This window comes from Phyllostomus discolor, chromosome 3 (genome assembly GCF_004126475.2).
Source record: "Phyllostomus discolor isolate MPI-MPIP mPhyDis1 chromosome 3, mPhyDis1.pri.v3, whole genome shotgun sequence".
NCBI lineage: Eukaryota > Metazoa > Chordata > Mammalia > Chiroptera > Phyllostomidae > Phyllostomus > Phyllostomus discolor.
In genome coordinates, this window is record NC_040905.2 from 55,857,033 (window position 1) to 55,884,173 (window position 27,141).

General features: G+C 35.5%; 1 long non-coding RNA gene across 2 annotated transcripts in view; it reads left to right on the plus strand.

The window, feature by feature from the left end:
• LOC118499481 overlaps positions 1–26,287 on the plus strand; it is a 40,563-nt gene extending 14,276 nt beyond the window's left edge. The window contains exons 3-5 of one of the 2 annotated variants that reach the window (XR_004901976.1): positions 12,066–12,233; positions 16,744–16,963; positions 25,437–26,287. This is a non-coding gene — a long non-coding RNA (uncharacterized LOC118499481). Of the gene's footprint in view, positions 1–12,065; positions 12,234–16,743; positions 17,395–25,436 lie in introns of those variants that run through there. The other variant, XR_004901975.1, reaches the window with a different exon arrangement.
• The last annotated feature ends 854 nt before the right edge of the window (positions 26,288–27,141 follow it).

The window sequence follows — 27,141 nt, forward strand, 5'->3', positions numbered from 1 at the left end:
TCATCCTACATTTCTTTTTCATATGGTACTCCCAGTGGGAGTTCTGCATGAAAAGGGAGCAGAGGATTGGGCATTAATAATGGTATACCTGTGAAATATGAGCATTTCTCTACAGTGCTCATCAATGAAATCAGAAATCTGCCCCATTTTGGTCCTATACCCTTCAACGAATTAAAAGAACAACATCAATAGATTTTTCAAATTAAAAAAATATTCTTAATTTTTAAAACACCTCTCAAAATTATAAAATAAAAATGAAAGCCATTTTTTCTGACTTGATTATTCTGGTCACTCAAACACCTTGTTGACTGACTGACGTGACCTATAGCTTTAATATATAGGCACAGGCTAAATTGTTTTGAGAAGTATAATATAGCCTACTAATGCTGAATTGCTAATGTTTTGTCATTTTTGAAACCTAAACAACTTCTTTTAAGAGTTACATTATGATGAACTGCTAACTAGGCTTTAAAAAGTAGGCAAAATGCAATCATAATTGTACATCTATCTAAAGCCCAACCCTGCACAGCTCTAATAACCCTACCAATTTAGACAATAGTTCATCAACAGGTGAATAGTTAAGTAAACTGTGGTATATTCAAATGATGGAATACTATTCAGCAGCACACACAAATGAAACATTGATACACTTTCCTGTATGGACTAATCTCAACATAATTATGCAGAGTAAAAGAAACTAGACCAGAAAAAGAGTACAAATCATTTGTATAATAGTCTAGGAAGTTCAAACTAATCTATAGTGACAGAAAGCAGACCAGTAGTGGTCTGGGGGAAGGGTCAAGAGTCAGGAATTACAAAGAAGCATGAGAAAACTTATGAAGGTGATGGATATATTCATTATCTTGTTCATGGTGATGGTTTCACAGATGTGTATGTATAAAAAAACTTTAAAAATTATAGTTAAATAAGAAATATTAATTTTTTACCTCAATACAGTTATTAAAAGCAAACGGGCCAATTAGAATGGATACAGCAACCAATTAGAAAGGATGCTAGACTCTAACAAAAAATTCGCCAGTAAGTTTCAAAATTATCTAGGTAACTGAGATCATGTACAGCTGACCATTAAGAATTTGGAAATTGAGATTGCCCTCTTACCCCTGGCTGATCCCTAGTTTAACTCAAAATCATTTTTTATTTTTTTCCTGTTAAAAATTGATACGGTCCTGAATGAGATGAGCATAACAAGCTTTAGATTCCATCTTCAGCTTTAGATTCCATCTCCAGCATTGTGGTTTAGGGCAGGTGACTAAACCAATGTCAGAAAACTACCAGACAATTTTGTGAGGTAGAGGTAAACTGAAAGTACTTTCTCCTAGAGATAATAGGATTCATCCAACAAGCATTTCAATTTTGCAATTGTGTGTTTTTGTCATAACATCTTTGAAGATTTCCCTTCCCTATCTTTACTACCAAGTGTAATAAAAATGGAGTAGGGAGGTGAATTGGGGGATATTGTGAGTAAAAGAACAGAAATTACCTGAAATTGTTTGTTTTAGGTAGATATCACTATGTAAGCTGATCAGTTGCAATCCACTTTAGTAAAAATTTATTAAAATCCACAATAAAGTATAAAATAATCATATTGCAACTCTATTCTGAAATGGAGGATGACTAATTGAGTCACCTGTTAAAGTGCCTTGTGTGGTAGAGAGTAAAGGATTGACATAATTCCAGGTTGTTATTTTTATTGTTCTATTTTTATTATAGCAAATGTGTGTTTATTTACTTGCAAATAACATTTCTGCTGTATAACTTGAGTTAGATCACTGCTCGTCTCAGGAACACAGAAAAAAATCTACCCCTACCTAATTTTTAAGAACCTTAAGGGCTAAGCTGAAAGTCAAGAAACATATAGGAAAGACTGGAAGCAAATTACATGTATGTGTGAATTGATATTTTACTAAAAGAACATGCTTAAAACTTCAGGTTTATCAAAAATATGTCAATTAAATTGAAACCAAAATCTATTAAGTATAATGTATTTCTAGATGAAGAAATACATGTGTTTTACAAGATCTGAAATACAAACTTTTTTATCTTCTTATATTTTTTAATTTTGATTTTAGAGGTATAACATTTAAAATGTGTTAATGAAAACATTTTTATTTAGAGACTTATGTACTTTTTAGTTCTTTAAAATGTCCTTTTTGCTAGGATCCATCTTCATGTCTCATAATTAGAGTTCTAAATTAAAATTAGTAGAAAGAAAAATGTGCCACTGATCTTAGGTACAAAGTTGTAGCGTGTCTTCTGTTGGTATGCAGCTAACTCCTGAGTCTTCAAACTATATATAATAGCTGTGATTATAATTTTTCCAGATATTTTTTAAAAATGGAAAAAAAACCCCAAGGGAAGTTGAACTTTATACTTTGTCCATGTCTCCAGTTGTTTTCCACTTCTTTCCTCCCTCTTTCCTTCTCTCCTCTCACTTCACTGTTTAGCCAATGATTATTTTTTTCTACTTTTGTTAATGTCAGTGACCAAGACATTGTGTTAACCTTGAAGACCTTTAGGCAAGATCCTTCCCTATTTCTTGACTGTGCTTAAGGTTAAAAGAGCTTTCTAGATATACTGTTAACTATATCTTTCTACAGTGTCTGTGGGATTGTTTTCCTTTGGCTATCTCTTAGTACAGGATTTTTGCTTTAACCAGAAACAGTTCAGTGATAAAGGAATTTAAAAGTTTCTTAAGAGGTCCCACCACTGACCCTCCCCTCCACTTGAGTTCCGATGTTCCAGATAACCTAGTGAGATGAGAACACCTCCTTCTCCTTCAAACTATTGGGGAAGGGATCCATATAAGCTGTTTGTAAGTCAATATACAGAGGGAAAATCCTGTACTTAAGGTCCTGGAAGCAGGGACTATTGCCAGAAAAAATCCAAAGGGCTTTCTGGCATGGAGATAAAGATCCATGAAAAAGCTGATTTATTCTCTCTGTAGAATCATATCTTGGTTCGGCTGTGACTTCCTGTTGTTGAGATGATCAATCAACTTCTCATCCTTCCTGCATTCCTCACCTGAAAGATTGAAATTGGCATCCTACTTATGATACTACATGATCACATTCTGGACATCTATGTTTTTTATTCATCTTACTCATTTCACTGCATTTTCTTTAGGGCCCAATATGCTAATGTATGTGAAATCACTTTGCAAACAATAAAGTATGATAAAAATGAGAGATGGTTTTACTGGAAACAATAGAACACTAGAAACTGATATGGTATAGCAATGTCAACCAGGTACATATTGGTCAATTCAGACCCTTCATTTTTTTAGGTCCTGACATAACCAGCTGGTTTGTCAGATACACACCTTTTTAGCTCACAGGAGATCAGATCATCACTCGGGGTCAAAGAGCTGCTCTTTGTGATGTTTTACCGTGGAATCTGGAGGAAATGCTGGCAGAGCTTGTCAGCCTTGAACATTTGGACATGGAGAGTCTTATCGGAAAAAAAAATCTTGTCTTCTCAGAAGATATGTGAAAAATGTTTATGGACAAGCCATTTAGATGATATTGTTAATGAGCCCTATCCTCTGTCTTCTAATAACTTTCCTACCCACTCCTACAAACTTAAAGACCCTCTTTTTTCTCTCATTGATCCATTAACATAAAGTCATTTTCTAATTCACTATTGTAAGTAATTACAATTAGAATGGATTTATTAATTAATGGCTATTATAATCATTATTAATTACTCTTAACTATACAGCATTCCATTTAATCTATTCCATAATTCTTCATCTTTAGAAAGAGAAATCAGAGTCACCCCTGAAGACAATTGAGCCCATGAAATCAGTTAGGGACTATTGTTAGAACAAAGAAATAAAAGTACTTAACATTTCAAAATGAAGAGCTAAACAGACCTCACAAATCTCCATTATTTTATTGCCTGTATCAGGTTAAATTTGTAAAAATTAGAAAATCAATACACTTTCCAAATTCTACTTTGTGCATTGCTCTCATTCATCAATTATTCAAGAGTATGATGATCTCAAATTTGTACTTATATAGATCTAAAATGTTTGGGCAGACAATAAATAATTTTATCTATTTTTACTACAAGTTTGCAAAATATAAAATTAAGCAAAAGTAGTTTTTAACTCAGAGTCTGAGAATTATTTGCAAGAAATTGATGTTGATTAAAAGACAAAATGTTATTTTAGTCTATGTCCAAGGAAAGTTTTTGGACTATTTTAGAACATTCAAATCTCCATGTATTTACTTTACCTACAATGACATCTTTTGCTATACATATTATTTATCTGTAACTAATTATTCTGTGTGTTGTTTATTATTCTGTCCAAAGACCAACATATCATATCAATTCTTTCTCTAATACAATAAAAAGTGGCAAGAACAAATTATACAGAATCTCCTTCCAAAGTAAGCAAAATTATTCTATGGAGAAGCCTAAGCAGACCTGATAAGGAGCAACAGATAGATATGGGATAAAGGCAAGGTCCTCTGCCTAAGAGATCCTAAAATTAAGTTGAGTTATAGAGATACAAAAGATATATAATTAGACATAAATTATACATTTTCCCCAAATAACTAATTCAGATATTCCCTTCTACTGACCATTTTTGCTTCAATCCAATAATCTCCTACTTTAGTACACAGTCAAAATACTTTTACCTTACTTGAGATTATGTATCCCAAGAAAGATGCCACAACATCATTTAGGATGCCATTGTATGAGAACCAGGAAATATGCACCTGGAGCATTAAAAATGTCCTAAATGAGAAATGAGATATTCTGCAGAATTCTACAAATCCCTGCACTGCTACTTCCTGATTTCTGTGTCAGTTACCTTGGTTGGTTTCAATAGTCACTACTATTTTGGTTCTTGTACTATTTTGTTTTTTAAAGTTTTTCAGCAAATGGTGCTGGAACAATTTTATTTCCACACACAAACACACAGGAGACACGTACAAAGAAAGCAAAAACAAACAAAACAAAACCCAAAACTTTAATCCACATATTAAAATTAACTCAAAATGGGTAATATACTTATCCTGAAGAAACTTGATAAAGAAAACAGGAGAAAATCTTTGTAAATTTGGTTTTGGCAAAGAATTCTTAGATAGTTAAAAGCATAACCCATTTTCTAAAAAGTACCTTATTAACATTAAAACCTTCTTTTAATCAAAATATACTGTTTAGAGAATGAAAAAAATAAGTCACCACTGGGAAAAACAAGATATTTGCAAAACCTATATCTATTAATGAAACTGTGTCCTAAATATACAAAGAACTTGATCTCAAAGCTCATATTTAAGAAAACAAACAAAATAATTTTTAGAAATGGGAAATTACTTGAACATAACTTATCAAAGTAGATATTAAAATGGCAAATAAATGTGAAAATGTGCTAAGCATCACTAGCCATTAGAGATATCTAAGTTAAAATTATAATAGGATACCACTGCATACTCATTAAAATGTATAGAATTAAAAAGACCAGTAATGCCAAGTATTGGTAAGGATACAGAAGACTGGAACAATCATTTTGAAAACAGTTAGAGCCTGACTGGCGTAACTCAGTGGATTGAGTGTGGGCTGCAAACCAAAGTGTCGCAGGTTCGATTTCCAGCCAGGGTACATGCCTGGGTTGCAGGCCATAACCCCCAGCAACCACACATTGATGTTTCTCTCTCTCTATCTCCCTCCCTTCCCTCTCTAAAAATAAATAAAAATAAAATCTTAAAAAATATATTACAAAAAAACAAAAAAAACAGTTAGGCAGTATTTTAAAAAGCTAAACATACAACTATAATGTTACACCTATAATGTTAATATGTACTCATTCCTAAGTATGTATACCTCACACAGGGGAAAGAAAATATATGTTTATACAAAGGTTTTTATAGAGATGTTCGTGGCAGCTTTATTTGTAATAGTAAAAATCTAGGAATAATTCAAATAAGTAAATGAACAAATAAATTTTATTATATAGATATAATAGAATATTATTCAGGAACAAAATATAAGGAAAGTACTGATATACACAACATGAGTACATATTAAAAGAAATATGCTATTTTGAATGCATATGATATATTTATTAAAAAAGATCAAGTAATTGCAAACTAATCTATACTAAAAGAAAGCAAACCAGTAGTTGCCTAGAGATTATTAGAATAAGACATTGTTGGCCCTGGCTGGCATAGCTCAGTAGATTGAGTGTGGGCTGCAAACCAAAGCATCGCAGGCTCGATTCCCAGTCAGGGCACATGCCTGGGTTGCGGGCCAGGTCCCCAGTGGGGGCCACATGAGAAGTAACCACACATTGATGTTTCTCTCTCTCTTTCTCCCTCCCTTCCCCTCTCTAAAAATAAATAAATAAAATCTTTAAAAAAAAGGAATAAGGCATTGTGACGGGGTGAAAGGAATCTTTTGGGAATGATGGATATATTCACAATTTTGATCATGGTGATGGTTTTACAGATACATATGCTTGTCAAGACTAAACAAACTGTGCACTTTAAATATGTACATTTACAATGTGTCAATTATACCTCATTTATGCTCTAATAAATATTCCATATTCCACTCTCTGACTTCTTTTATTCATTCTCACTTTACAACAAAATCGACTCTATTTCATATTCCAATTTTCAACCTTTCTCATGATGGAAGACTTGCGCCTCATAAAATAAGCCAGGTACTGATAAATTTTAATTAAGAAATTATACATATGGTTCTTGGTCTTACTTCAGTCTTTGGCATTTCCTGTTCGACCTCTGGTAATTAAACTTAGCTGCCCTCTATGGCCCACCTGAACCTGATGCCTACTTATTCTTTTCCAATTCTCACTGCTTTTTTCCTGCAGTCTTGTGGTACCAGACCCAGGAGCTGCACGGTCTGGTGGCTATCCCAGGCATCTTCTTTTGTCCATATTAGTGTACACATAGCATTTTGGTCAATTCAGAAAAATAAACTGTTTGTTTTAATACTTAGTTGGCCATCTAGGACATGAACTGGTAAATTGCTGCATAAAATAGTCAAAAGACTATGAGAGACAGAACTAACATGGTAGCTGTAGGGTGGAAACATGACAGGTTTAAGAACTGGCTACTGAAGAGAGAGAATCAACATGATTTGATGATTGACTGGGGATTAGAGATCAGGAAGAGAGAAAAGCTGTGGGTCATGCCTTAATTTTGACTCAATAAATGGTGGTAATCATGACATTATTTATTGAAGTGAGAAACACAGACAGAAAAATCAGATTTTGGGTGAAGGAGACATGATGAAGTCAGTTTAGCATAATTGAATTATAGTTGTGACTGTAACTCAACTTAGTTGTGATGTCCATTGTATAGTTAAATATAGGATCTGCAGATCAGGCAAGAAGAAACCTAGGTTTGAGATATATATTTGAAAATACCCTGGCTGGTGTAGCTCAGTGGATGGAGCGTGGGCTGTAAACCAAAGCATCGCAGGTTCGATTCCCAGTCAGGGCACATGCCTGGGTTGTAGGCCAGGTCCCCCATGGGAGCCACGTGAGAGGCAACCACACATTGATGTTTCTCTCTCTTTCTCCCTCCCTTCTCCTCTCTAAAAATAAAAAATAAATAAGTCTTTAAAAAAAGAAAATAAAGTATTTCAAGAAGATTAAATGGTCAAAATTGTTTTTAAAACATCAAGAACTCATAGAGGATATAAACTGAAATCAACAGGGTTCATCTAAAGAGGCTATCAATGAATATAGCTAGTAGAGTTTTAATGAAATGGTAAATATTTGAAACATAATAAAGAATTCAGAGAATGGAAGAGTATATAAAAGTGAGAGAATGGAATACCTTGTCCTTATGATGAGAACAGGGCAGATTTTTATCTCTTCTCAGAATTAAAAGCCACAATTATGAACATATTTACTAAAAACAACTTGAAATGAGCCCTGCCCAGGTAGTTCAGTTGGTTACCAAGGATGTGGGTTTGATCCCTGGTCAGGGCACATATAAAAATAAATCAATGAATGCATTAATAAGTGGAACAACAAACCAATGTCTCTTTTTCTCCCATTCCTGTCTCTCTAAAATCAGTAAATAAAAAAGTTAAAAAATAAGTTGCCATGACTGTCAAAAGTTCTTTAAAAAAAGCTTTAAATGAAGTCTTCTACCTCTCTTCCACATCTATTCTCTATTCTTTCTTCTAGGTATCCCTGATGAGGTAGTTCATTTTAAAGAGATAATGTGCACAAAATGCTTAGCACAAAGTCTAACACAATAAATGCTCAAGTAATGTAACTACGGGCATTCCTAATTATTTCAATCTAACCTACTTCTGAAACTCATGGAAAGGTAAATTTTTGTACAGCAAGAACAAATATTGTATTATTTTAAATGGGAAAATAAAAATGTATTCTTAGAACATCTAAAAACCCAACTAGTTCACCTAAACATCATTAAAACACTCTTACACAGCTTTATACTAATCTACTAAGGATTTATGCACTATAAAAACACATAATACTTGATTATTTAACATTTAATGAATACATCAGTGTGCATTAGATAGTTTTAAATACAAAGTGCATTTTCTACACTACAATGAATGTATGTCTAATGTACACAAACAAAAAGAAAATATGAAAAAGGCATAATGAATGCAATTAACATAACAAAATTTTAAAACGAGGCCATTTAAAAAATGCTTCTTTCCAAAGTGAGGTTTAGTGTTGAGGGAGACCTTTCCATTTAATAATAAATAACACCTTTAAATAAGGCAAACATGAACTACTGTCCACACGGAGAATATCTGAGATATGAATGCTGTGTATTCTGAATCCTCTTGTACAACTCCCTGGAAGCTCATTATAAGATTTTAGAACTCAATCACTAAATTGAGGGTAAACACTAAAAAAGTTGTTATTACTATTAGCAGCATTGTGTTGTCTCTTGTGTAAGAGCACTATTGTTACGGGACATGAGCAAAGTAGAGCAGTGGTGCTCTGATGGGAACACTTTTGTCTCCCAGGAGACGTTTAGCAACGTCTAAGGCACTTTTAGTTGTCACAAAATAGAGGTCAGGGATGCTGTTAAACATCCTACAATGCGCAGGAAACCTCTCTTACCCCCAGCAAAGAATAACCCAGCCCAAAATGTCAATAGTGCAGAGACTAAGAGACTCTGAAGGAGCAAAAAAGAGTGGAATCAAACTATTATTTCAGAAGAAACCTCAATTGGACTAAGGAACAGATTGAACATTACAAAATCAGAAGTAGGAATGAAATGATGTTATTATGTTAGGGATCTATATAGCGAGTCTTGTCATCAATTTATTAATAAATACAAGAAAGGAGCTAGTTTGGGAGGAGACTTTGAGGAAAAACATTAAGTTTAGTTTTCACCATGGTACACTTCAGATATGGATGGAACATTCAAATGCATGAAATAATGCTAATTAGTGCAGAAATTTTAACCTAAATTTTCTGGTTAATTCTTCTTTTAAAAAGCATTTAGATATTTGTCAGGTTATAAGCCATCTGAGCTCTGATTCTGTGCCATATATTATACATTTTGTAACATGCATTCTCAATCTTCAAGGCATTAATTCTAGAAAGGTCTTACCACCCCATTTTATGGATGAAAAAATGAGGCTTGGAAAGGTTAAGTGACTAAGGTCATATAGATACTAAATCGTTATACTAGTATTTAAATCAATGTCTTCTAAGTCTGAGTCTTAGTTTTTTTCTAAAATAATTTTCTCTAAGTACTCACGAATGTTTCAGTTATTTCAGACAATCTCCTACAACCACATCTTTACTGAATTTAACAAGTAACTTCCTCCAGCTATGTACTCACACACACACACTTTTAAAAATACATCTTAAAAATAAAAGTAACACATGGTAATGTAGAAATTTGGAAAATACAAAAAGCATAAGTCAAGAGGACAAAAATCATTATTAATTTCACCACTTAGAAACATCTACTAATAAATAACTTTAAGGTAATGGCTTGAGTCTTTACTATTTTTTTTTTGTGCTTTTTCCCTGCTAATGGTTTTGTTGATGTACAGTGATATTTCTAAAATGAATCATGAGGATTTAGAAAGAAGAGATAAAGGGAAAGATGGTACACAAGCTAGAGAATTAGTCCTCAAATTCATGAAGAAGAAATGGTGTGTTGGGGTGGGGAGAGAGATCGGGAAGAGGGTAATTTCTAGAACCTCTTTTTGCCCAAGGAGTACTTGGAACTTAATAAATCTTAGTTCATCTGTCATCTCTCTGCTCTCCTAATGACAAGATTAAATTGAAGCTACACTTTCCTGGGTGCTTATCATGTGCAGACGCAGTACTCACATTATCTTATTTTATCCCTGCAGCAACTTTGAGTAGGATATTATCATTTCCAACTCAGAGAAGAAACTTAGGTTTAAAGAGGTTTTAAAAACTTACTAAGTTCCACATCTAGTAAATGGGGACATGAGGATTCAAAAGCAAATTTGGTCTCGAAGGCAATGTTCTTACTCTGTGCTGTACTGCCTCCACTTGCTGACGAAAATCAGGTGTGCAAAAGTGTGTAACTCAGGGAAAGGGAGTCTGAGCAGTTGAAGGAAATCTGGTGATCTCAGGCAGAGAACACTTTCTCATGGTTTCTAGCTTCACACTTCCTTTTCTTTTCTCTCCGTAGGGCTGATATTAGGCCTCTAAAATATGATTCCAAGCTTGAGTCACTAGATGTTTTATATTTGGGTCATTGAAAAAACACAGTTTGATAAGAAATTCCATGAGGAGATTATGATGTGCCTGATATACATGGTCAGCCCCAATAGTTTGTAGAATAAATGATCAGGAGAAGGGAACTCTACTAAACTGAAGATCACTTCGCTGGAATCACTTAAATGATAAGCTGAGCCAGGTTCCTATTGAAGTTTACCACTTATCTATTAAGAGTGGCTAAATCTCAACAGATGTTGGCTGACTGAAGTTACTATTACCTGCTACTTTTTTAAAAAAGATTTTGTTTATTTATTTTTAGTGAGGAGAAGGGAGGGGGAAAGAGAGGGCAAGAAACATTGATGTGAGAGAGAAACATAGATTGCTTGCCGCTTCTATGTGCCCCAACCAGGAATGACAAAACCCTCAACCCAGTCATGTGCCCTAACCAGGAATTAAACTGGTGACCTTTTACTTTGCAAAAAGTGGACCAACTAACTGAACCATACTGGTTAGGGCTCTTTTCTTAAAGTCAGAATACTGCTCTTGGAAAAGAGAAGAATATTAGAATTAAAAATTGTGTGGTTACAAATTATCAAATTTTAGTTCAAATTTAAAATAAATAAAGTAACCCTGTGGTTTTGACAAAATGTTTGGAAAATGTAGTTTTTTGGCTTTGAGGTTGAGGTTGTAGGGTGGAGCTGTTGTGGAAAAGTAAAGGTTTGTATGCATTTTCCCAGCTAGGCTTCTAGGTTGGGAATATTCTGCATATCTGTGGAAACATGCTCTTCTTGTGAATCTCAGTGGAAATCACTGGTTTTACATGAAGGCTTATATTAGTCTAGTCACTCAGACATTTTATGCATAACTGTTGGGTAATAGTCAGTGTTTATTTTTGTGATAAGTGTTTCAAAGCTACTGTTCTCTGGGGTTCTCACATAAAGGAAATAGTTATCTTTTTAGAATCTTAATCACACTACAATTAAAATGAAGTGCAATCAATAAAATATTAATACAGATATGTTTGAAGATCAACTACTTAATTGTTAGGTCCACATCTACCATTCTTTAACTTTCTGAAGGTCAATATATAGCAGAGTCAGCGAGTTAACCAGCCAATCGAAAACACAATTATCTGTCTAATTGTGGGTCTATTATTAATTCCTTAATAAAGTGTATGACTTGCTAATGAGAGTTTATGCTTCCTATTATTTTTAAAACCTCTAAGACTGGGTTGCTACTTTAAAGTCTGAGATTATTGAGCATTATTTTTAATGCTCAATATCCCTGTAACAGTATAGAAATTAGAATTGTAAGATGTTGAAGCAAGAAATGGCTTATAAAAATCCCTCCTTACCCTTTCTTTTAGAGGAGACACTGGAAATCAGTGAAGATAATGGAGTTGCTCAATGTCACAGTTAGTGGTAGAGATGAACCTGAACCAGAAACCCAAATCTTGTTCCAAGGCCCTTGCTCTCCAAAATACTAAGCCACTGAACTTCAAGATTCCAGATCAGCATCTGGTTTTGCAGATACTGTGGGTAATTTGCTGTGCAACTTGTGGGCCTGGCTCGTGTTCCTTGTTTTCTAAGCACAGTGAAGTAGGAATTAAGTACCCAAAGGCAAAAGGGAGCATCAGAAGCTAGTATGAACTGAAAATTCTATCTCACAGTGGCAGATGCGGTGGCAATTTTTTTGAGGCTGCTTTTAGTGAGTGTAGGCCACCTATCTCATATTCGGAAGTGAGTATCTGAAATGACTAACACCAACTTTAATCCTATGAAAAGTATTCCTTCTAAGTTCCAGGCAGATGGAACTCCTCTGAGTTCTGGCCAAATAAAATGGATTATTAAAAAACATTGATATCTTAGTTGCCATTATGGTGTTTATATTTGCAGAAGACCAAAAATAACTATGAATTTTTCCACTAATTTTCTATTGCTACTTTCTATGTGAGTCAGCTTTAATTATTCATTTTACTTCATGCTGGATAACAAAAAGATGATAAACTTTGGTCATTTGTGTAACTCTAGAAGCATTCTACAGATGGAGGAAGCAAAGTTTTTGAACTCAGGTTTTACTGTGTCTAATTGTACAAGTTCATAGCAAAAAAACAAACAAAAATTGTAAATGGAAAGAGCTATTCATATCAGTTTTTAAAACATTTACTTTCATCGTGTAAATGGTCACTGGGTGGTTAGAACAAGTTAAAAATGTTTGAGTAAGTTTAGTATTTTTATGAAACTTATAGCTATTTTGTTAAACTGATAGCAGCATTTGCCTGTCAGCTCTGCCAAAAATAGTTTCAACTCCTTCAATGACATATTTCAATTTGATTGTTAGATAAAGCTCTTTTGCAACAACCAAATCAAGTTGACCAATCGAATCCTCATTCTGCTCTTATTCACACTTCCTCATTACCTTTTCATGCCTGAACAAGTTACTCGGAGTCACGGAATAGAGAGAAGAATCAGCTCTTCCTACAAGATGTTTGTGCCTCAGCTTTTCAGAAAAGAATGTACCTCTGTGTCTTTTTTGTATCTGTAAACTGAAATTAGTGGTTTACAATATAATACACTCTTAAAGCTGGCAGAGGCCTTAGACAACATTCAACCCAGTGTTTCCCAAGTTGAGGTCTATGCACCATTAGTGTGTATAAGATAATTTTAGGAGGCATATCGATATTGAATGACATAATGAGAAAATTCACTTCCTTTCAGGTTTTTTGACACTTCTAATTATATCAAGAAGAAAGTTTCAGGCTGGTGCTGACAAAGAACTCGCTAACACTTTTCCTTTTTAAGAAATAGAAGGCAAGCCTCGGGCTCAGAGTTTTCAGCAGACAACTATGTGGAGCTGGAATTTAATAATACTGTATGGTTTCCATTGAACTAATTTTCCTGGGCTACTATCTATTTATGGCATGGACACAAAATTTCCTTTTAAAACACATTTATTTAAGTTAAAAATAACAATAGTTCATTTAAAGCCACAAATTAAATAAAAATTAGTGCAGTGAATAGAGCAGAGCAACTATTGCAAAGAAGCTGTAATCACTGATATGGTAAAAATCATGAAGCTGCTGTGGGAGATGAACATTATCTATGAGGCGGCAAGAAGAACATTCCACATAGAGGGAACAATCATGCAGCAGTGCAGAAGTATGAAAGTTGGAGACTTTGGGCTCAGGAGGTAAATATCTCAAAAACTCAAATGTGAAGTCATAGTTCATAATTTTTCCCCTTCAGTCTTTTGCGAAGTTTAATTTATTAACAGAGTGATATCATTTTTGTCTGACACACTGTTTAACTGCTTCAATGACCCGACTTAGTCTTTTCACAGTATTCCTCTTCCATACAACCTCGGCAGGCCAGAAAGGTGCCAATAGAGAAGTAAGCATAATAGGAGCCCTGAGCAGTGGCAGATTGGTCAGTTTCTTGGAAACACAAAAGAGCATGTTATAAGATGCTTGAGGACTACAGTATAGATGTGATTCCAAAACTGGATGGAATCAGTTAGTAAAACCTAAGGTTTGTAGGTCTAAACCTTGGGGTTGAGATTAGGTTTTAAAATTCATAAAGAATTTTATGTGTAATGCAGGGAAGTGATGATATGAAAATGGAGGCCAGTGGGGTTTTTTTTCTTTTGCAAATGATTATGCAGGGTACTGAGGTTGTCACAGAAGGGCCCTTTATATCAGCAGGCATGTTGTCATGATGTGAGGTGGTTGTACATTTTTAAAAGCATTAGGATTATATTTTTTAATTTTCTTTATAAGAGAGTAATTTTATGTTTAGGTAATCAAGCATCATTGTACAGCACATAACCTACTTTTAGGTATCTTCATACAGTCACTGAAACTGGTTCTATGGAGCAGACTCTTAGGTGCTAGGAAGAAGGAAGGAAGGAAGGGAAGGAGAAAGGAGGGAAGGACAGAAGGGGGAGGAGGAAGATGGGGGAAACAAGCAAGCAGGCCATAATCCCTGTGGTTAAGGTGCTACCATGTGAGATTGGGAGGAATAGGTTAATGTGCTGAAAGGCAGTCAGAAGGTAGTACTCTGGGGAGAGAGTATAGCAATGGGAATAGTTAAAGTTCAAAATTAAGAGAAATTATTCCAGTGAAAATTGCACTCCATATAGTCATTTGAAACCTAACTCCTTTAGAATGTGTAAACTTTTTCTTTTGAATATGAGATTAGTAAATTGTCATACCTTCAGCAATCTAGAAATATCAGGATACCAAAGAAGTGGCTGTCCAAGAACATGACTAGAAAAATATTTCAATCCTAAGGCTGCTTGGATAGACCCAAAGTGTCTATTATGCTACCTACTCTTCATACTCCAGCCATATTGAACCAAGTAAAGCATCAGAATTAGTAATCTTCTCAATGAGGCAATAATGAGCTGATACCCATTTTGCTTATTTGCATGAGCAAATAAGTAAATTATTTGCTCATGCCAGAACAAGATGGTCATTGCCAATGATATATAATACAAAGCCCATCCATAGGCTACATGTAAGATTTTCATGGGTTTCTAGGAGTCCTTGGCTCACATTTTGAGAACTACTACTCCATTGTACTTTATGGGGGTGTCTTCTTGGATAGCACATACCTGGGATATAGAGATGGAAAGTTCATGCTTTTAAAAAGGCCAGAGATGGAAACTTGAGGTGTGCAAATTTTAGGAAAACTTCAGAAAAGCCTCAGGCTAATATGTTCACACTTTACTCAGTAGATTGTTTAGAAATAATTTTTGATGAGTAGTTTTTTTTTTCAGGAAGTATAGGAAGTTGCTTTTCTTTTCATCTGTGACATTCAGCATTTCAGCCATATACACACACTTTTATAAGAGATGTTTAATCATTTTTTAGTTTACTTTTCAAGAAACTTGAAATGAGTTTGGGTTTTCTATGACTTTGACTGGTAAATAAATATGCAATACAGGGAACATCCACCTCATTTTAAATTTTCATTTTTTTCCCCACAGAGAGAGCATATTTACTAGTCTCTATTCCCAATTTTTGTCACCAGTGAAATAGTCTGGTTTGAACATGAATGAACCACACACACACACACACACACACACACACACACCTATGCAAATCCTCACCTACTGTGACATACAGTTTAAGAGTTTGTCATTCTAATTACCACTAGTTGAAACTCTGATTTCAAAAAATAATGAAACAAATTGAGGAATCCTTACATTTTACCTTATCTAAGCACCCAGCAAGAAAGATAAATTTAATTTAGAAAATGATGACTAGATTTTGTATCCAGCAGGAAGGTATACAGCATGAATAAGATGCCAAGAAATAAACCAATAGGGTATCATGTATGATTATTTTGAAAGGGGAAAAAGAGTATACGGGACTTATAACTTATTATTTCAAATGCTTGTGTAAATATAGTTTAGTTCATTGTCACCTTTCTAATTATGTTTATGTTAAGCTCCAAATTACAGCCTTTGCTTCCTTGTTTAAAATGCCACCAACTGAACTACCATTTCCATTAATACAAACAATGTTTACAGTGCCCAGGAATGATGGTGCAAATACAGCAGTCTTTTGTTATTTGTAAACTAGACATACTTCAAAGAGATGCCCCATTAACTCTAGCTGAGAATTCAGAACAAAGCCATTTAAAATACTATAATTTTAGATTCTTCATTAAATGTTTATATTTCTATAATAATAATTATTATGTAGATAAGATATCATTTTATTTCTGAAAAATATAATTTGTATATCTAAATACATTAGGGATTAAATCATAGTTTCCTTTAAAACTAATAATTAATTAACTTTGACACTTTTTATTTTTATTTTTTAAGAAACTTTAAAAAACTTTAGTTACAGTTAACATACAATATTATATTAGTTTCAGGTGTACAGCATAGGGTTTAGACATTTAGATGACTTACAAGAGTGAGCATCCCAATAACTCTAGTACCTACCTGATACCATACATAGTTATTACACTATTATTGACTATATTCCCTGTTCCATACTTTAGTTTCTTAATAAAAAACAATTTCTTTTTTAGGTCAGTCATGGACCACTAAATACTTGGAAACACACCTATAGCTTTTTTTGTAGTGGAGTCATATTCTCAGAAGACTATCAAATTATTTTCAAATATTAACTGCACTAACTATTGATATGAACTTGGCAAGTCGCTGGACCCCTCTGTGCCAGTTTCCTCATCTGTAAAGAGGAGATAATAATAGATCCTATCTCAGAGGTTCATTATGAAAATTAAATTAGTAAGTATTTGTCAGAGAGAAGAGTGAAATAAAAGTGTTACTATTGCTAATAGAGCATTGCATTATAATAAGCAGAAGTTCAAGAAGGAATAAAATGAGAAATATGTCAAGTGTAGCCCAGCTAAATGGAAAGAGGACTTCGAAAAGTCCTAGGTTGTGAAGGAAACATTTACGTCTTTGGTCCACTCCAGTAACCAGGATATTATCTAGAAATATTATTGAGTTTTCCTTATTTAGGCTTATTTCCTTAATAACACCTGAACACAACATTTTTAACATGTATGATCATCAGAAAGATAATTATGAATAACAGAGTACTAAACTAACTGCCATCAGCTTTGACTACTTCTAATTTCCAGGGTTCTCTAGTTTCCAAATTTGATACACCTGGCATTTAACTCTTTTTTTTATTCCCATGTTTAGCTATTGACTCATTTGGTTCTTTTTTTTTTTGTCTTTTTTTTTTAATTTTATTTTAATCATTGTTCAAATACAGTTTTCTCCTTTTTACTCCCAGTCCAGCCCCCCTCCCACCCCTCCCCACTTCCCTCCCATTACCACCCTCCCCTTAGTTTATGACCTTGTGTCCTTTAAGTTTGTTCCCGTGAACCCTTCCCACTGTCCCCTTAAATTCCCTCTACTCTCTTCTGTGGGCACTGTCAGCCTGCCCTCTATTTCAGTGTCTTTGGTTATATTTTGCTTGTTTGTTTGTTTTGTTATTTAGGTTCCTGTTAAAGGTGAGATCATATGGTATTTGTCTTTCACTGCCTGGCTGGTTTCGCTTAGCATGTTTTCCAGCTCCATCCATGCTGCTGTAAAGGGTAGGGGCTCCTTTCTTTCTGCTGCATAGAATTCCACTGTGTAAATGTACCATAGTTTTTTGATCCATTCATTTACTGATGGGCACCTTGGTTGCTTCCAGCATCTAGCTATTGTAAATTGTGCTGCTATGAACACTGGGATGCATAGGTTGTTTTGAATTGGTGTTTTAGTATTCTTAGGATACAGTCCCAGCAGTGGAATTGCTGGGTCAAAAGGCAGATCCATTTTTAGCTTTCTGAGGAAGTTCCATACTGCTTTCCATAGTGGTTGTCCCAGTCTGCAGTCCCACCAGCAGTGCACTAGGGATCCCTTTTCTGCACAACCTCTCCAACACTTGTTGTTTGTAGCTTTGTTTATGATGGCCATTCTGTCTGGTGTGAAGTGGCATCTCATTGTGGTTTAAATTTGCATCTCTCTGATAGCTAGCGATATTGAACATCGTTTCATGTGCCTTTGGATTTTCTGTATGTCCTCCTTGGAGAAGTGTCTGTTCAAGTCCTTTGCCCACTTTTTAATTGGATTCCTTGTCTTCTTAGAGTGCAGCCTTGTAAGTTCTTTATATATTTTGGAGATTAAACCCTTGTCTGAGGTATCATTGGCAAATATGTTCTCCCATACAGTTGGTTCTCTTTTAATTTTAATACTGTTTTCTTTAGCTGTGCAGAAGCTTTTAATTTTGATGAGGTCCCATTTGTTTATTCTCTCCTTTATGTCCCTTGCTCTAGGGGACAAGTCAGTAAAAAAGTTTCTTTGTGAAATATCTGAGATTTTCCTACCTATGTTCTCCTCTAGGACTTTAATGGTGTCACATTTTATATTTAAGTCTTTTATCCACCTTGAATTTATTTTTGGATAAGGTGTACGTTGGTGCTCAAGTTTCATTTTTTTGCACGTGGCTGTCCAGTTCTCCCAACACCATTTGTTGAAGAGGCTATTTTTACTCCATTTTATGTTGCTGCCTCTTTTGTCAAATATTAATTGACCATAGAGACTTGGGTTTATTTCTGGGCTCTCTGTTCTGTTCCATTGGTCTATGTGCCTGTTTTTATGCCAGTACCAGGCTGTTTTGATTACAGTGGCCTTGTAGTATAGTTTAGTGTCAGGTATAGTGATCCCTCCTACTTTACTATTCTTTCTCAAAATTGCAGCAGCTATTGGGATCGTTTATAATTCCATATAAATTTTTGAAGTGTTTGTTCTATGTCTGTGAAATATGCCATTAGTACTTTAATAGGAATTGCATTGAATGTTTAAATTTCTTTGGGTAGTATGGACATTTTGATGATATTAATTCTTCCAACCCATGAACACGGTATATGTTTCCATTTGTTTGTGTCTTTCTTGATTTCTTTCTTCAGTGTTGTGTAGTTTTCTGAATACAGGTCTTTTACCTCTTTGGTTAGGTTTATTTCTAGATATTTTATTTTTCTTTTTGCTATTTCAAATGGGATTTTTTCCTTGATCTCTGCTTCTGGTGTTTCATTGTTGGTGTACAGAAATGCCTTTGATTTCTGGATATTGACTTTGTATCCCGCTGTTTTGCCAAATTCATTTATTAGGTCAAGCAGTTTTTTGGTGGAGTCTATAGGATTTTCTATGTACACTATCATGTCATCTGCAAACAGTGACAGTTTTGTTTCCTCCTTTCCGATTTGGATGCCCTTTATTTCTTTTTCTTGTCTGATTGCTGTGGCTAAAACTTCCAGTACTATATTGAATAGAAGTGGTGAAAGTGGACAGCCTTGTCTTTTTCCTGATCTTAGTGGAAAAGATTTTAATTTTTGCCCATTGAGTATGATGTTGGCTGTAGGTCTCTCATATATGGCCTTTATTATGTTGAGGAATGCTCCCTCTATTCCCACTTTGCCGAGTGTTTTTATCATGAATGGGTGCTGTACCTTATCAAATGCTTTTTCTGCATCTATTGATATGATCATGTGGTTTTTGTCTTTGCTTTTGTTTATGTGATGTATTACATTCACTGACTTGCGAATATTGAACCATCCTTGCATCCCTGGAATGAATCCCACTTGATCATGGTGTATGATCTTTTTAATGTATTGTTGGATGCGGTTTGCCAGTATTTTGTTGAGGATTTTAGTGTCAATGTTCATCAGTGATCTTGGCCTGAAGTTTTCTTTCTTTGTTGTGCCTTTATCTGGTTTTGGAATTAGGATGATGTTGCCCTCATAAAAAGAGTTTGGGAGTTTCCCATCTTCTGGGATTTTTTGGAATAGTCTGTGAAGGATAGGGGTTAGCTCTTCCTTAAATGCTTTGTAGAATTCTCCTGTGAAACCATCTGGTCCAGGGCTTTTGTGTGTTGGGAGTTTTTTGATTACTGCTTCAGTTTCTTTTGTTGTTATTGATCTGTTCAGACTTTCTGCTTCTTTTTCATTGAGTTTTGGAAGACTATATTTTTCTAGAAAGTTGTCCATTTCACCTAGGTTTTCAAATTTCTTGGCATACAGCTCTTTGTAGTAATTTCTTACAATCCTTTGTATTTCTATGGTATCTGTGTTAATCTCTCCTCTTTCATTTCCGATTGTGTTTATTTGGGTTTTCTCTCTTTTTTTCTTGATGAGTCTGCTTAAAGGCTTGTCAATTTTGTTTATCTTTTCAAAGAACCAGCTCTTGGATTCATTGATCCTTAGAATTGTGCTTTTAGTCTCTATGTCATTCAATTCTGCTCTGATCTTGGTTATTTCCTTTCTTCTGCTTGCTCTGGGCTGTCTTTGTTGTTCCTCAAGTTCTTGTAGATATAGGGTTAGGTTGTTTGTTTGGAATGTTTCTAACCTTTTTAGGTGGGCCTGTATTGCTATGAACTTCCCTCTCAGGACTGCCTTGGCTGTGTCCCATAAGTTTTGGGTTGTTGTGAGTTCGTTTTCATTTGTTTCCAGAAACCTTTTGATTTCTTCCCTAATTTCATTCTTGACCCATTCGTTGTTTAATAGCATGCTATTTAATCTCCATGATTTTCAGTGTTTTGGGTTTTTTTCCTTGGGGTTTGTTTCTAGCTTCAGTCCCTTGTGGTCTGAGAAAATGCTTGGTATGATTTCAATTTTCCTGAAATTCTTGAGGCTTGTTTTGTGTCCTGTCATGTGGTCTATCTTTGAGAATGTTCCGTGTACATTTGAAAAGAGTGTATATTTAGCTTCTTTTGGATGGAGGGCTCTGTATATATCAGTAAAGCCCCTTTCATCAAGGGTATTGTTCAATGCCACAATATCTTTGTTGATATTTTGTTCGGAAGATCTATCCATTTTTGATAGTGGGGTGTTAAAATCTCCCGCTATAATTGTGTTGCTGTCCATATCTTTCTTGAAGTCCTCTAAGATTTTCTTTATGTATTTGGGTGCTCCTATGTTGGGTGCATATATATTTACAATATTTATGTCTTCTTGATAGATTCTTCCCTTGAGTATCATGAAGTGGGTCTCTCTTTATGGACCTTTTTTGGAAGTCTATTTTGTCTGATATGAGTATTGCTACCCGGGCTTTTTTTTCCTGTCCATTTGCTTGGAAGATTTGTTTCCAGCCCTTCACTTTCAGCCTGTGTAGGTCTTTTATCCTGAGGTGGGTCTCTTGTACACAGCAGATATGTGGGTCATTTTTTCTTATCCATTCAGCTATTCTATGTCTTTTGATTGGAGCATTTAATCCATTTACGTTTAAGGTTATTATTGATAGGTACTTATTCATTGTCTTTTATGTGCATGTGTTCCTCTCTCTCTCTCTCTCTCTCTCTCTCTCTCTCTCTCTCTTTTCCTTCCCTTCCTTAAAGCAGTCCTTTTAGAATCTTTTGCAGAGCTGGTTTGGTTGAGGTGTATTCTTTTAGACTTCTTTTGTCTGGGAAGCTTCTTATTTGGCCTTCTATCTTGATTGAGAGCCTTGCTGGATATAGTAGCCTTGATTGCAGACCTCTGGTTCTCTTTACCTGGAGTATTTCTTGCCATTCTCTTCTGGCTTGAAGTGTTTCCATTGAGAAGTCAGCTGTTAGCCTTATTGGGGCTCCCTTGTATGTCACTTCCTTTTTCTCCCTTGCTGCCTTTAATATTCTCTCTTTGTCTTGAAATTTTGCCATTTTAATTATGATGTGTCTTGAGGTGGGCCTCTTTGGGTTCCTGTTGATTGGGACTCTCTGTGTTTCCTGGATTTGTGTGACTTTTTCTCTCATCAAATTAGGGAAGTTCTCCTTCATTACTTGTTCAACTAGGTTTTCGATCCTTTGCTCTTGTTCTTATCATTCTGGTATCCCTATTATACGGATATTATTACATTTCATATTGTCTTGCATTTCTCTTAATCCCTCTTCATTCTTTCTGAGCCTCTTTTCCTTTTCTTGCTCTTTCTGGATGTTGTTTTCTACTTTGTCCTCCAGCTCGCTAATCCAATCTTCTGCTTCATCGATCCTGCTTTTCATTCCTTCTACTGTGCTCTTCAGTTCAGAAATTGTATTCTTCATTTCCTCTTGACCTTTGTTGAGAGTTTCTATTTCCTTTTTCATGTTTATATAGTTTGCAGTGAGGTTGATGTAGTTTCCCTCTAATTTCTGATAGCTCATTGTGAGTTCATTGAACTTCCTGGTAATCATTGTTTTGAACTCACTATCTGATAGTTGAGTTGCCTCTATTTCATTTAGCATTTTTCCCGAGGCTTCCTCATTTCCCTTCAATTGGGGGTTGTTTCTTTGTTTTCTCATTGTTCGTAGGTTTCTTCTTTTTTCTTCTTGTTTGTTAAATTGATCTGTTCTGATTCCCTGTAATTATGGTGTGAACTTCTGTGGTAGAATATTTGTGAGATTCAGTGGTGCAATCTCCTTCGTGTATCCTGGTGTTCACAGCTTCCTCCTACTCTTTTTTGTGATCAGTTGGAGGAATAAGGCGAAATGGTTTAAGACAGCAAGACAGTATACTATGATATTTACATTAGCAGCCAGTAGAGAAGAGATGGGTTATCCTTTGGCTCCTTATAGTGTTAACCATGATCCTCCACCCCACTATCCACGTTTTAGAAAGGATGGAAAGAAGGTAAGACTCTTATTGGGGACGAGAGGATTGTGAGTTGGATCTAGGAAGCTGTGAGACTGTGAGAGGTCAGATTCTAAGGTAGGGTTGGATTAAAGATTAGTATATAGGACTAGTGTGTAAAAGAATAGAGACAACCCCCACAATAGTATAGTTCAGAAAACTGCAAAGTGGGCTGAGATTAGGTAGGGGTATTGAGAAGCATTTACAATTGTATAGACTAGGTCTTACTAGCAGTAATAGTAAAGTGACAGTCTTGTGGCAGAATTGATGAGGTCTAGATAACAAGAATAAAGAGTATAGAACTTTGAGAGGTGTATTAATGGAACACAGATGAAGGATAGTAACTTATCAACACATTGTGACTGAGATACCATGAGGAACATATCAAATGACAGTATAAGCAGCCAAGCAAAGAAGATTATACAGAAAGAAAAAGAATACCAAAATATTATTAAAATAAAAAATGTCGGATGAGTGAGAAAAAGATAATACAAATTTATAGTAACTTGCAAGATTAAAAAAAAAGGAAAGAAAAGCAGAAGATGTAGTGCAGGAGAGATAAATTTGGAGTGGAAAGAATAATATTAGGATGAATGGAAGAGAAACATAAGGGATTGCTAGATAAAAATAATAAGAATTGAAAAATAATATGTCACATAAAACACAAGATAAAATCAATCAACCAACAACAGCCGCAAAAACAAAACAAAACCAAGTAAACAAACAAACAAACAAAAAAAACAACAAAAACCTCTTGTTAGTATCTAACTGGCCAGACCAGTTTTTCTGATCTTGCTGGCTTCAGCTCGCTGAGGGACCTTTGAAATGCTTCTCTCTCTCCCAGCCAGATCTCAGCAAGTCTGTCAGGTACCCTGGGCCCTCCCAAGCACACTGGCTCTCTGGATCTCACTTCCACGTTCTTCCGGACTCCAGGGTCCTGCAGGGTTCCAGCTCTATGAGCTCTCCACCGATCTGCACTTCCACTGGGCTAGGGGTGCGGGTGCTCTTCCAGGTCGCCCCTGGTCATGTCGGCTAGTGGCCCTCACTTCTCCCAGGTCTCTGGGCGGGTGTTCATAGTCCCTGGGCGATTTTTTCCCAGTCCAACTGGCCAATCTGTTCCTTCTAGCAACACGTTCTCCCCTGGAGTTGCTCACCCCCCATATTCGGGGGAGGGAGCAGTGACTCCCCTCTCCCAGGAGCCCTGAGGCAGACCCGGGAGTACCGGGCCTGGGGACTGCACACCCCTAGACCCCGAGCTGATCCCTGGGCCCCTTTTGTCCTGAAGCAGTCTCCCTACCGTCTGGTTTTTCAGTGATTGCAATAATTTTTGATGTCCTGCTTTCAAAAGTGATTCGGTAACCTAGTCCACTTGCTCTGTTTCTCCACCGGTCTGGAGTTTCCCTCCTCTTCACAGAAGCCGAGAAAAACGCTGCCTAGAGTAAAGCCACCATCTTCCGTCCTCCCCCAGGAGGGTTTTTTCTGGTCCTTCTTTTTGATATTTCTAATTAGTCCGAACATGGATCATCATTATCTTTCTTCCTTGTCAACTACTCCATGATGCTTTTTCTGTTGTTTGCCCTAATTCCCCCTTTCCTGTACTCAAAAAGGTTTTTTTAAAGGAATATATGCTACCTTACCTCACCTGGTTGTTTATACTGAACTTCCCTGCTTCTAACAGCATAAGAGACACACCGTGCGTTACTGGAATGAATGATGGTTACTGCCCTGCTACTTCTCAGTGGTAACAATCCTAGTTGATTCCTCACCAACACATCTAAATCAAAGTAGGGAAGGAATGGCTTTATGGTACAGTATACCAGTTTAAAGGTATCAGTCTGGTCTTACTGCTTGAAGTCACAGGTTAGAAGAAAAGAGAACCATATATCTTTGGATTTGAACTGGTGATCTAAACATGAGTTCCAGCACCTGTTAAACACCCCAGAGCTATTCTAGCTCTTAAAGTGATTTCTCACTGCTCGTTTGAAAACAGACATTAAGGAGGAGAAAAAGGACACACTGAAAACCAAACATGAACTAAAGACCTTTAAAAATCACTCTAATACTTGCCTAACCATGCTCACTGGGAAGACTTGCTTTATTGAATCCATACTTTATCAGAATGACTTCTCAGAAGACACCCTGTTTAAAAAACAACAACAACAACAAAAACAACAAAACCTTGCTCAGCAGAAAACATTTTAGATAATGGAAGGAAAAAGAGACAAAGATGGTGATTATTCCATGTCCTCATCCCCTTCTTTGTCCTTTTTTCACTAAAATTCAAACCAAGTTTCATGGAGAGCAGAATATGGCAGCATGATGGAAAAAACTCTGGACCAAGCAATAGGGTCCGAGTGTGGGTCCAAGGTCTGTTGCTTAGGAACGCTATTTCTCCCTGTGAATTTCAACATCTGTTCATATGAGGAAGTAGTACCATCTGTCTCACAGAAATGTGAAGATATCTCTGTATGTTGAGATAGTAATATTGGACATTATTATTGTTTTTTTTTTTATTTGCAGTAAATGATTTGATACTATAGATCTAAATAATTAAAGTCCTTAAACTTTATTTTATACCAAACTGGATGTGTGTGTTTTTTTGGCTTTTTCTCTTTTTTTTCCAGAAATTCATAATCTTCACCTCTTGTGGGGTGCAATATATGGAGGGCAAAGAGCTTAAACATTGGAATATGAGATATCTGAAGTTAGACTCTGTTAAGCTCTCTAAATTAGTGACAGCTCTAACCCTTGGTACTCCTTTCTGTAGTATGGGGCTGACCTCCATTTTGCAGAGTTGTGGAGAAGATTAGGGACAATGTATGAAAGTGCCTAGCTTAGTGAATAGTTCATAGTAAACAACCATTATTTTGTAGGATAGTTTTTGTTTTTTTATGCTTTCATACTATCATCCAAAATATGGGTTTGCCTTTGTTCACAATTGCGTTATGGGTCTTCAAGTACTGTGCTTGATGGATAGTAAAGGCTGATAAAATTGGGCCTTGAAAAAGATGACTCATTTGGATTGGTAAATCATTCAATGGTAATATAGTGGGCTCAAAAATTCTTCTTTTGTTCAGATATCCTAAGTAGAAATTCTTTAGAAACTCAAGTTCCTGGGGAATGTGAACATTGTTAAGACATGGTTACTAGATTTAGGAAGCTTACATCCTAGCAGATTATATTTCTTTCACTAATATATGTTGTTTTTGTGTGATGACTGGGCTATGAAGTAAGAAAAACCAAAAAGGCTTTCTGAGATTAGTCAGAGGTTGTTGAAGTCATCATTCTGTCAAAGGGTATGCATGAGGGGGAACTGAGTGAGTGGGGGAAAATTAAAATCTGTTAACTGTTTTCAGGCAGAGTACCAGGCAATTCCCAATCATTGTTTTTGTTAACCCTAAAAACTATCCTATGGCATGGGTTGCAAAATGTTGATTTTATGATTGAAAAAAATTGCTAATCTCAAAGAGGGAAACAACCACATCTAAGATCTCACACCCAGTGAGTGCTGAAGATGGTATTTCAATCACTAACTGGAGGAGTAGGGTTAGAAAGTGGGTTTTGTTCGATTTAACAGAAAAGCAGTTTAAAAGCCTGAGTATCCACCTTCTCTAAAAATTTCTTAATTTTTTATTTCCCGGATTTTCTTCTTTCCTTATCTGTTGGGCCTAACAATGGGTTCAATTCTAGATTTTGAAACCTTCTGATGAGGGCAATAGCCATTCTTTGTGTGCATATAGCCCAAGGTCTCATCTTGTGATTTAACCCACACACTTATGGCAAGAAGAATGGAGAACTATTTCAGACATGCTAGCGTTTCATACTGAATGAAAAGAAACTCATCCAACATTAACTTATTTGTAGAAATAAGGTACAGAATATGCCACAATTAAGATATACAACTCAGTCATTTATCCTTTTATTTTCACAAATATTAGTAATTATTGCTCCCCCTCCCAGTAAATCACAAAACTTTATACAAGTGTACCTCAGAGACATTGTAGGTTTGGTTCTGGGCAACTGGAATAAAGCAAATACCACAATAAAGTGAGTCACAGGAATTTTTTTATTTTTCAGTGCATATAAAAGTTGTGTTTACACTAGACTGTAGTCTATTACATGTCCAATAACTTGTCTAAATAACAAAGTACATATCTGAATAAAAAGTACTTTATTGCTAAAAATGCTAACCATCATCTGAGTCTGTTGGAAAAATGGTGCCAATAAACTTGCTCAACACAGGGTTGCCACAAACTTTCAATGTGTAAAACTGCAATATCTATGAAGCACAATAAAACAAAGAGCAATAAAATGAAGTAGGCCTGGAAA